This window comes from Macrobrachium nipponense, chromosome 13 (genome assembly GCF_015104395.2).
Source record: "Macrobrachium nipponense isolate FS-2020 chromosome 13, ASM1510439v2, whole genome shotgun sequence".
Taxonomy (NCBI): domain Eukaryota; kingdom Metazoa; phylum Arthropoda; class Malacostraca; order Decapoda; family Palaemonidae; genus Macrobrachium; species Macrobrachium nipponense.
Window position 1 is genome coordinate 23,412,935 of NC_087206.1, and position 12,207 is coordinate 23,425,141.

Here is a 12,207-nt window from a genome sequence, read left to right on the forward strand (position 1 = left end):
CCCCGCACATCGGGGAATACCGGGAAAAGTCGGAAAAAGGCGAAGAAAGAGACGAAACTTCGCATTCCTGGTATTGTGGCGGAAAGGGATGGCGTTCGGATGGGAGACGATGGGATGAGGAAGTGTCCGATTTGCTCAGGAATGCGACGCTTTCCATAATTTCTCTCTTCTCTCGTCTCTCTCTTCTCTTTTTCTCTCCTCTCTCTCTCTCTCCGTCTCTCTACTTTATTTTTTTCGGCAATGATTGAAGTTAAATGGTCCGGGCGTCGTTTTTATAGTAGATTGGAGGTGTCTGAACGTTTTTGTATGTATGCATGTATATATATATATAGTATAGTATAATGTATATAAGTATAATATATATATATATATATATATATATATATATATATATATATATATATATATATATATATATGTAAATAAATTCCTCTGTTAAAACAGGATACGTCTCAAGTATAAAAGGTCCATTAAAACACTCTATGGGTGGAAAGTCAGTCCACCGAAATATAGTCTTAGCTTTAAAAGCATTTTAATGGCTTCTTTATATATATATATATATATATATATATATATATATATATATATATATATAATATATATATATATATATATATATATATATATATATAATATGTATATGTGTGTGTATGAAGGAGACCTTCCCCTTGAAAGAGTTGCTTTCAGCAAGTCTTTCGAGATGAGACTGTGAGTACCTCACCTTTTTTTCACTCTAGCTTTTGTTGCAACCCACAACAGTCTCTTACTTCCCAGGTACATAATTTACTGCTTAAGTCAACAAAGGTACAGTGGATGATTAATTGGGCATGCCATTTATGACTCTGTATGGGCAAGAAACAAAGGTATGACGATGAGTTTATTACCCTACATTAGCCGAGTTTGGATGGAAGGGCAAGTTGGTGGATGCAAAGGGCAAGAAAGTTGATGAATTTTACCTGACCATTGTCCTGTTGCAGTGCGTATAGAAATGGCAGTTAGTTTTGGATGCACAGGAAGAGCCCAGACGTAATGGGTGGCCGGTAATAAAGCCACGGAAAAAAAGTTACAATTTTGGCTGGGGGGCGGGGAAAAAGTCATGGCAACAGCGTCCCATTCATTTATGGTGCTCGATGATAAAGTAACGGAATTCACAACATATCTTGGGGTTATTATCCTTATGAAATTTAGTCTTTTATTTGCTTCTACCGTAATCCCCAACAGGTTTGTACTAAACATGCAGCAAAGGTGGATACATACTGGGTTAAAACATGTTTGGGGTCACTATCTAGTAAAGATTAATGTGACTTTTTTTTCTGTGATCTTTTTTTACTTGTGACTTTTTTTTACTGTGATTCGGGTAATGTGGTATATGTGAAATCAAGATTGAAAGTTTAATAGAGAAATGTTTGAATGGCATTCAAGGATATGAATGAAAATTGGCCAAGGGTAAAGAAAATTGGCCAAAGGTAAAGATACCAACATGAAAGATTTAACGAGGAGTCAGTCAAGTCCAGTGGTTTCTGCAGTCAATGGTAGAATGATGATATACAAGGTTTAGTGGAATTGTCTGTGGTCTGTGGTACAGCAGTGTATGTCCAAGGCAAGATTGTGCGTAATCATTCAAAAGGCTGACGAAGGCAGGTGAAATATAAGTGACAAAAAGGAAGTAAATCATAAAAACACTTGGGTAGTTAAGGGAAGAAAGTGCAGATAGTAGTATAATTAGCAAATGAAGCATTCGAATGGTAGTTGGAAATCGAGATAACTGCCGTCTGGCAATGTAATGAGTGTTTGGAAACTTGACAAATGAAGCGGATAGAAAAGCGGTCGATTTGAATGTTTCAAGAGGTAGAGAGCTGGATAATAGAAAAGTGATCTGAGTAGAATCTGAAAAGTAAATGTTAAAGGAGGAAAGAAGCTTTTGAAGAGTAGAATCCACCAAGACCTGATGGGACTACGAATGAGAAGCTTTGTATGATGGTGACGGTGTGATTGGTGTTTAAGAATTCAGCCCCTTTATAGAGTATCCTCTTTACCATCACCATAATATTTCTTCAGGAATCCAAAGGATGCAAATTACCTTAACGTAGCAAAACCATATTTTGTTTTTCTTTACCCTTTCCAGGTCAAGCCGGTTATCATCACCGGATTCCGTAGACTCCGTTTTATCGTCCCTTACAAATATCTCTTATGCAAACTCTTGCTACCTGACTTATATATTAGTTGAAAAGCAAACATGTACTTTTGATAACCATTTCCGCCCTGTTTATAGTTATTTGCAAGTTGACGCCGGCAAAGGAATGAGTCCAGACTAATTCAAATTGAATGTAGTTATGCCTCTGCCAAAGTTAGCCTCACGTCTCTTCTGTATAACTTCTTAATCTAGTTGCCAGAGTTATGTATTTGATGTTCTCGCGTTTTTCTGAGAAATCTGTGGGTTTTTTTTCTTCCTGAATAACGACTTTTCTGGTTCGTCTTCTGGAGCTTTTGTTTCCTTTTATTCGTTGTTTGAAATATGACGCTTGAATAATGACACAATGCTATGAGTAAATTATTGCTGTTGATGTCTGCTCTCCCCCGGTGACGAATAGTGGTAGCAAACTTTCACACGGTTAAACAGATGATGCTATGAGTGTTCATTAGTTACCGAGGTTGAAATACAGTGAAACACTGATTACTGAGTAACCGATGATGTTGCACTTACTGTGCCTTATCTTCCACAAATCCCTACACTCATCTCAAGATTCCTCTTCCATAGATTTCGTGCACGTAAACCTGGGCCTTCCAACGCTTTTGGTGCTCGCTACGACCAAAATATGTCCAACATTTCCGTACTATCTACACACACACACATACACACACACACACACACACACACGACACACACACACATATATATATATATTATATATATATATGTATATATATAAATATATATATATATATATATATCTTGTATATATAACTGGGGAATTTTGGTAGTGCCTTGCCTTACACTTTTAGGGCACAATTTTTAACGGATACATTATTCATTGAATAGAATGGCTGTCTCATTGTTAACCAACAATTTTTTTTTTTTTTGCTTCATTTTGATTCATTTCTATTAGTAACCTTTCCAATAAAGTGAAGATAATAATAATAAAATATGAAGCAGTATCAAAAAAGCTGTTAACAATGAGAAAGCCGTTCTATTCAGTGAATATATATTATATATATATATATATATATATATATATATATGTGTGTGTGTGTGTGTGTGTATATATATATATATCTATCTATCTATCTATATATATATATATATATATATATATATATATATATATATATATATATATATATATATATATATATATAGTATATAGATAGATATAGATAGATAGATAGATAGATAGATATATATACACACATATATATTACTATATACACATATATATATGTACACATATACATATATATATATATATATATATATATATATATATATACTATATATATCCTACACACACATATACATATGCTTAAAAAATCACAGTAGATGCACGTGACTTCATAAATAAGCGAATACCACGGGAAATGAAAGTCAGGAATCCAAGCGCTTCGTCTTTATTCAGACATCGTCAAGGAGCTACTGAAGTACAATCGGAGAGGAAGGCCTCAGGTACAAACAAGATCAGGAATACCAGATGGTTAATTATCAAAAGGGTAAAAATTAAAAGGGATAATCCAAGATTATCGGATATCACACGGTCACAAACTTAAACAGATTCATGACATTCCCTTAAGTGTAGAAAATCTCATTAGTCTCATAAGGTTATGTATCAAAGATAGTAAATTTTGTTTCAATGGGGAATTTTTGTGCACAAAAGTTTGGCATGGCCATGGGTAATCCCTTATCTCCTGTCCTTAGCAATATTTACATGGAATTTTTTGAGACAAAACTCTTACAAGAAATCTTGCCCCAAAAAGTTATTTGGTTTAGATACGTGGATGATATCTTCTGTATTTGGCCAGTTCACGAAAACCTCCAGGAATTCCTTAATAATCTCAATAATTTAGTCCCTTCTATAAAATTTACTGTAGAGGAAGAAAGAAATTGTAATTTGAATTTTCTTGATGTAACTGTCCATAGAAATGATAGAAATTTCACCTTTTCAGTCTTTCGAAAATCAACTAATATTGCCTCTTTTGTTCATTACTACTCCAATCACCATCAAAATGTTAAATTCTCTGTTTTTCTGGGATGTTCCTAAGGGCTTTACGTGTCTGTAGCCCGCAGTTTATTGACGCTGAAATTAAAACTATTTATGATATTGCATTGAAACTTAAATACCAAGGACTTTGTAGATGTGGCAGGAAAAGAGCTAGAAAAACATTTTATTCAACTAATGACAAACTTGAATTTAGTAAGCATAACATTCTAAAATTTACCTTACTGATGAAAGGTTTTTAGATATTCCTAGAATTTTAAAGCTTTTTAACATAAATGTTGTTTTCAGTAATATTAATGTCAAGAGTTTAGTAATCAAAATTCTCCTAAAGATCTTCCAGGCTGCATATATGAAAATTCCATTGCAAAAAGTGGTGATAAAATCTATTACGGACAGACTGGCAAATCTCTTTCACAGCGTCTTAAGCAACATCAATATTCTGTGAGAACTGGGCAAATATCGAATGCATTATTTGTACATATGAGAGATTTAGACCATCCTATTAACTGGGAGTCAAGCAAGAGCCTTAGTCCCATGTAATGACACAGTTAAAAGGAATATCATTGAATCTTGTTTTATCAAGTCAAATAATAGAAATGTTCTAAATTTAAGTCTTGGTTTATTTAAACTTGATGCTTTCATAATGAAAAAAGTTGTAGATAAATATAAGCAACAAAATTAATATATTCAGTTTTTACATGTTTTGGACTGTAAAGATACTTTGTAATTTCGGTTAGGGTCAGAATCTGTTTAAGTTTGTGACCGTGTGATATCCGATAATCTTGGATTATCCTTTTAATTTTTACCCTTTTGATAATTAACCATCTGGTATTCCTGATCTTGTTTGTACCTGAGGCCTTCCTCTCCGATTGTACTTCAGTAGCTCCTTGACGATGTCTGAATAAAGACGAAAGCGCTTGGATTCCTGACTTTCATTTCCCGTGGTATTCGCTTACATATACATATATATATAGATACATATATACGTATATATATGTGTGTGTTATCATAGTCGTTATAAACGTGAATAGTTCTTAACACAAAGTGTTTACTACAATTTCATAATGTACCAAGTGTAAAGAGCTGCTTCAACCACTAATATTACGAGGTACCACATAACACTGATGCAATAACCTGCAGAATTATTCCACTTTGCTAACTAAAATCAGTTGCAAGCGAACTGCTGTTGCCTCGAACGACCGAACTTCGAAAGCCTTTGCTCCTTGTCAACGACGCCAGGTGTATAGAAGCACCAATTCAAGGCAGTCGATTGTTTGTTTCATTCAGCCATTGTAACCTTCAGAAATCATTACTATATATTTTCGCGAACTTTCGCTTTCGGAACAAGAGTAATCGCACGAATTCTCAAATGAAATAACACTATGCTTTGAGTAATGATATATTTCTTTTATATATATATATATATATATATATATATATATATATATATAATATATATATATATATATATATATATATATATATATATATATATATATATATATATATATATATATATATATATACTCACGATAGTGGATAATGGCAAAATTGCTGAATTGTTTGAAATTGTTCAAGGAGTGAGTGGGATGAAATTTATTCATGAAAAGGCATACTGAAACAGTTTTCAAATTGTTTAATGAAGTGAGTATTATGAAATTTACTAATGATAATGAAAATATGTTTACAAATTGTATAATGAGTGATTGGTATGAAATTATAATGACAAGGATATTGAACAGTCTCATATTGTTTAATGAGTGAATGATATGATATTATAATGACAAGCTTACTGAACTGTTTCATATTGTTCAGGGATTGAATGGAATGAGATTATTTATTCAATTTTAGAGTTAACTCGCTGAATTATGCCTGGAAGTTGAGAGAGCTGATCAAGGCGGAGGATAAACAGGACATTTTGTTGGTATCATAACTTTAAGAAAAAAATGAGAGAAAGATGTGAGAGCTATATTTCCAAAAAATTTCCTGTAGGCCCCTGAGGGTTAGAATGCTTTTGACAATGGGTCGCAGCGAGACCAGAAGGGCAGCTTGAAAAAGTACACAAGATATGAAAAATCGCCACTTCGCTCAGTTGGGGGTGCTCATACGTTACATAAACCAAAAAGCTTTTAGCAAACCATCTTTTAACCACACATTTCTTGCGAGCTTACCCAACCCCCGTCCCCTGCAGCCGACGGCCTCCTTCCCCCTCCCACCCACCTAATCTCCTCGCCCCCAAAAGCGCCATCACTACCTGACCTAAGCGACATCAAGCCAATATTCAAGATGCCACAAAAATAAACTCGTACACACGGTGAGTGCCTATAGATGTATGCGTATGTGTGTGTGCGCGCGCGCGCGCGTGTGTGTGAGTATTCAAGAGCAAGTGCGTCTCTATTTGATCAAGTATACAAAAACTCGCAGACTGATTAAGATAAACCTTACATCAAAGAGATAGAAAATAAGTCAAAATCAAGTGCCGTTGCATTTTGTATTTGGACATGTCTGTGCGTGTGTACATTTCTTAGTGAGTTATATATGACTACGGAAAGGAAAACCATAAAAGTGGATTAGTTTTTCACTCGGTTTGAGTTCAAAAACGATCTTATATGAAAAGCCCTAAGCAAATAGATGATGATAAAAAAAAATGTATATTAATCAAAGGTCTCTCCTTTCCAGTTCTTTGCTGACGAAAGTAAATAATAGAAATGTTCACAAAAACATATTTCAAAATTTCCAACTATTTTAGAAGTTTTTTTTTCTTTTAAGTTTAGTAACTTGATTCCTAAGGTTTTTCTTATTGAATGTGTCTTTCATTCAGAGAGCAACAAAGCATAATAGTAAGAATTAATAATAATGATAATGTCTTTCATTCACAGAACAATAAATAATAATAATAATAATAATAATAATAATAATAATAATAAAAATAATAATAATGCCAGATGACAGCAAATATCCGCCAAGGGTGAGCAAACAACATCCCAGAAGCTTCCGCCTGACCAAACGTTACATTCGCATCTCTCCCAAAATGTCACAAAAATGTTATTGGTAATGAGGCCTTTTTTTTTTTTCCTTTTTTTTTTTGGGGGGGGGGGGGGGGGTAGGGGGGGGGGGGGGGTAAAATAGTCGTAAAAATCCTCTTAATCTGTCTGACAAACAAAGAAACAAACGAACGGACCAATAATAAAAATGAAGCAAAAAATTAACCTCTGAAGCAGATAAAAAAATTATTAATATAGTGTAGAAGCAGTAGTGATAATAATTAATAATAACAAATGTTAATCATGATGACATCATTCCACCAAAACATTCCAGTACAATGACGAATGAGCGGAGCGGCCTTTGACTGTTGGTATAATGATGATCATGACTAATGAAATATAGGTTTATCATCAATTATGGTTTTCGCTCTCTCTCATTTGCATAATTTGCCAGGTCGCCCGGAAGTGCCGATTTTAATTGCAGAAATAGTTGGCTAATGATGATGATGATTATCTGTGAGGGAATTTACATAGTACAACAAAGAAAAATATACACATATATATTATATATATAATGAATATATGTGTACGTATTATATGTATAATTGTATATATATATATATATATATATATATATATATATATATATATATATATATATATATATGTGTGTGTGTGTGTGTGTGTGTGTGAGTGCGTGTTTCTATATGTGGTCTTTTGTGTGAATTCCCCACTATATATATATATATATATATATATATATATATATATATATATATATATATGACTGGTAAAATGTTCTGTTATAACAGAATTCTATATAATAAAAGTGCCCATAAAAACACATATAAAGAGAGAAATACTATATTTCAGAAACTGCTGTCTCCCTCTTCAGGTAGATGAATCTACATGAAGAGGGAGACAGCAGTCTCTGAAATATAGTGTTTCTCTCATTATATTTTGGTGTTTTTATGGGCACCTATTATTAGATATATATATATATATATATATATATATGGACTATTATGTATATTATTGTATGTATGTATATAAATAGACATATGTTATATGTATATTACCAGAAGAAATAAAAAATTCCAACAGACCAATATGAAGACATATCTTCCTCCTTGAAGAATCTTAATGAGAGTTGCTCTTCACTCATTATTTGACAAAAACATCTCATACTATTCCTTCCACTGACTCTTTACCATTCATACCATTTACAATTCACTGTTCTTCCTTTGGTTTCACTTATTTTCTCAATTCCAGAGTCTTCGAAGTCCTACTTTATCCAGAACATTCCGTGACGAAATTAAACTTTTCTACGACGAAATCAACCTTTTCTACGATGAAATCAACCTTTTCTACGATGAAATCAAACTTGTCTACGACGAAATCAAACTTTTCTACGACGAAATCAACCTTTTTTTTTTTACGAAATCAACTTTTTCTACGACGAAATCAAATTGCCTACGACGAAATCAAACTTGTCTAAGGCAAAGTCAAACTTGTCTTCAGTGATATCAAACTTGTCTACGGCGAAATCAACTTGTCTGTTGCGAAATCGAACTTGTCTACGACGAAATCAAATTTGTCTACGGTGAAATCAAACTTGTCTACGACAAAATCAAACTTGTCTACGGTGAAATCGACCTTGTCTACGACGAAATCAAACTTGTCTATGGCGAATTCGAACTTGTCTATGGCGAAATCAAACTTGTCTATGGCGAAATCCAACTTGTCTACGACGAAATCAACCTTGTCTACGACGAAATCAAACTTGTCTAGGGCAAAATCAACCTTTTCTACGCCGAAATCATACTTTTCTACGCCGAAATCAGACTTTTCTACGCCGAAATCAAAATCGTTTCGGGCGGACACGAAACATTTCCCTCCGCTGCTACTTCCAGAGGATGTTTCTCATCCAAATTCCCTTTTTTATTCTCGTCTTTTGCTTTCATGGACATTGCAGCTATAACCTGAGTTGGTTCGAAGAGACAAACTTTTCTAATATCAGCGAAAACGACCGTTTTAACTTTCTGGTACTTGGAGAGAGAGAGAGAGAGAGAGAGACTAAACTTTTGAAAACTAGGAGAACGTGCACTGGAACGCATCGAATGAAATATCAGATATTTTAAATATATATATATATATATATATATATATATATATTATATATATATATATATATATATATATATATATATATAATATCAGCGTGAAGGTGGACCATTGAAAACTTTGTAATTCGTTATAATTCTTTATTTCCTACGTTTCGTAATAACTTTATTACATCCTCAGGGAATCTGTCAGATAATTAATAAAATTACTTTATATAAAGTGAAAATATATATTTTAACGGATATTCTCCCGTGCACCTTCTCCTAGTTTTGTTTTAAAGCTCTCTCTCTCTCTCTCTCTCTCTCTCTCTCTCTCATACACACACATGCGTGCGTGCGCTTGCATGTCAGTTTCTGTGCGTATGAACGTAACAAGCGAGAGAGAGAAAAAATCCACAATTGAATGATTAGAAAATATTTGACATCATCACATCAAAGGCAATAACAACTAAGTAAATATGCTCTACTGAACATTGTATATTAATAATATTGTTTGTGTATTGGCTTTTTCATTTTCATCACAACCAATTTCAAAAGCTTGATTATTTTACCCATTTCATTTCCTCGTCTATTTCTATTAAACTTTTGAAAATATGAACGGAGCTGTAATCTCTTACGGGTTCTCATATCGAGGTCATTTCATGTTCTTAACATCAAAGATGAAGAGGCTCCGATTCCTGTAACTAATACATTACTTAATTTGGCAAATGAAAGACGAAGAAACTTCATGTTTATAAAAGGGTCAGAGTTCTCACACGTGTTTAATTCATTTTATGGGTTTTCTTCAAGAATAACGTGAACAAAAACTTGTGTAAACGAATGGAACTTAATTAAACAATATTTCAAATTATACGTTTTGAGAAACCGATGCCATCATTCGTCATGGGACTTGAAAATACACTTGAACGGGATGGTCATCATTGGACCATAAGACTTACATTCACGGCTCAGTGGTAAAATCGTCACTGTACGTCGACGTTTTCCAAGCAGTCGGCAGTTCGAATCCCACTGGTGACAAATGGCTTATTAATTGTAATTCCCCTTGGATGTATTTTATTCCCGAGGTAGAGTAAATTGGATATTAAACATTTTTAGCATAATATTTTTATGTATAAAAATCCCAAAACCATGAGACACCATTACTGTTCTGCATAATCATATTGAATAGAACTATCATCATTTATTCTCACTGTCAAATAAACCTATCAATCTTTCTCAAATAAATCTCTAGAGAATTCATTTTCGGTAGTGACAAACCGAATCCATCTGAAAAAGAATCCATAATTATCAGACACTGAAATGCATAAATAGAGTGCATAAATGTCCCATAAATCAACTAAGTGTTTTCCTGGACTTCAAGTACCCTCACACAGTTCAAAGTTTTCAGCGTCTTTTTCTCTTCCACTTTACCTTATCTGATGTATCTCCAAGCACCTCCTCTGGCCTTGTTTCACACTGAACGTCTGTTGTATAATTGCCCTATTAATTACCACACTAGAGATTTTATTACATTCATTTGCTCTAACAGACGTATGAACTCACGCATGCTAATGGACGTGCGAATACACGCACGCTAGTCTATACATGATTCCGATGTGTGTGCGTTTTCCCACGTCTCACGTACACGCCCTATTTGGCGTACACACTGACGTACGCACGCAACTGAATTTTTCTGACGTCACGATCTATGACTTAAGACTAATCCAGGTCATGTGCGCGCTCGCGATCTCGCAATTCGATCGGAAATGTTATGACTTTTGTCTCGTTAGAACATCCTGAGTAATTCTCAGTTCATAACTTTTCCAAACTACAAAACACTCGAGGCTGTACTGTTTTCGCATCCAACTGCCTGTCACTTGTTATCGACCTGATCTTTAACTTATTGCACACACATATATATATAATATATATATATATATATATATATATATATATATATATATATATATATATAAATATGTACGTATATATATTATATATATATGTGTGTGTATATATACATATGTATATATATATATATATATATATATATATATATATATATTATATATATATATATATATATATATTTATACATATATGTGTATATATATATATATATATATATATATATATATATATATATATATATATATATATGTATGCATTTATACATATATGTATATATATACACCAACACACACATACGTTTTACACACATTGGTGTGGGTATCAATGCGTGTGTGTGTATTACTATACTCTGTTTTTTTCCATCTGTCCAGCCGCCTGTGGTGTTTGCGTATGGTAACACTGCGTCCCGGGCTTTAGATAGTTACGCTGTGTAAGATTTAGGTAAATAAAAGGATATCCGGGTGTACATTTGCAACTGAAAAGTGTTTTAATAATTTACTGTATGCGAATTACACCGTTAATATTCGAAATAGGATATTGTTATTATTGTTGAATGTAAGCTGAATGTAACTATCTAAAGCCCGGGACACAGTGTTACCATACGTAAACACCACAGGCGGGTGAACAGATGGAAAAAAACCGAGTATAGGCATAAGCTAATGCATATGTACAAATATACACCATACACAATATACTGAAAGAAATCGTGGCAGCCAGCAGAAGAAAGGTGAGGAAATACCATAACCTCGGTTCAGAGTTGAAGCTTGAAAATATTTTCAAAAATGTATAAAAAAAAAGAATAACTAAATGTACATACACCAATGTGGCATCAGAAAAGGTACTTTATTTAAATTCCTGAATAAACGTCAATTTCAGTAATGCAAAGGAATAAAGGAAATCGTCACACAGCAGTAAACCTTAGAAACTTCAAAGGAAAGCTTTCCCCAAAACCAAAAAAAAAAGTTTTCTTATAAACAGAAAATTTGTTAACAAAGAATT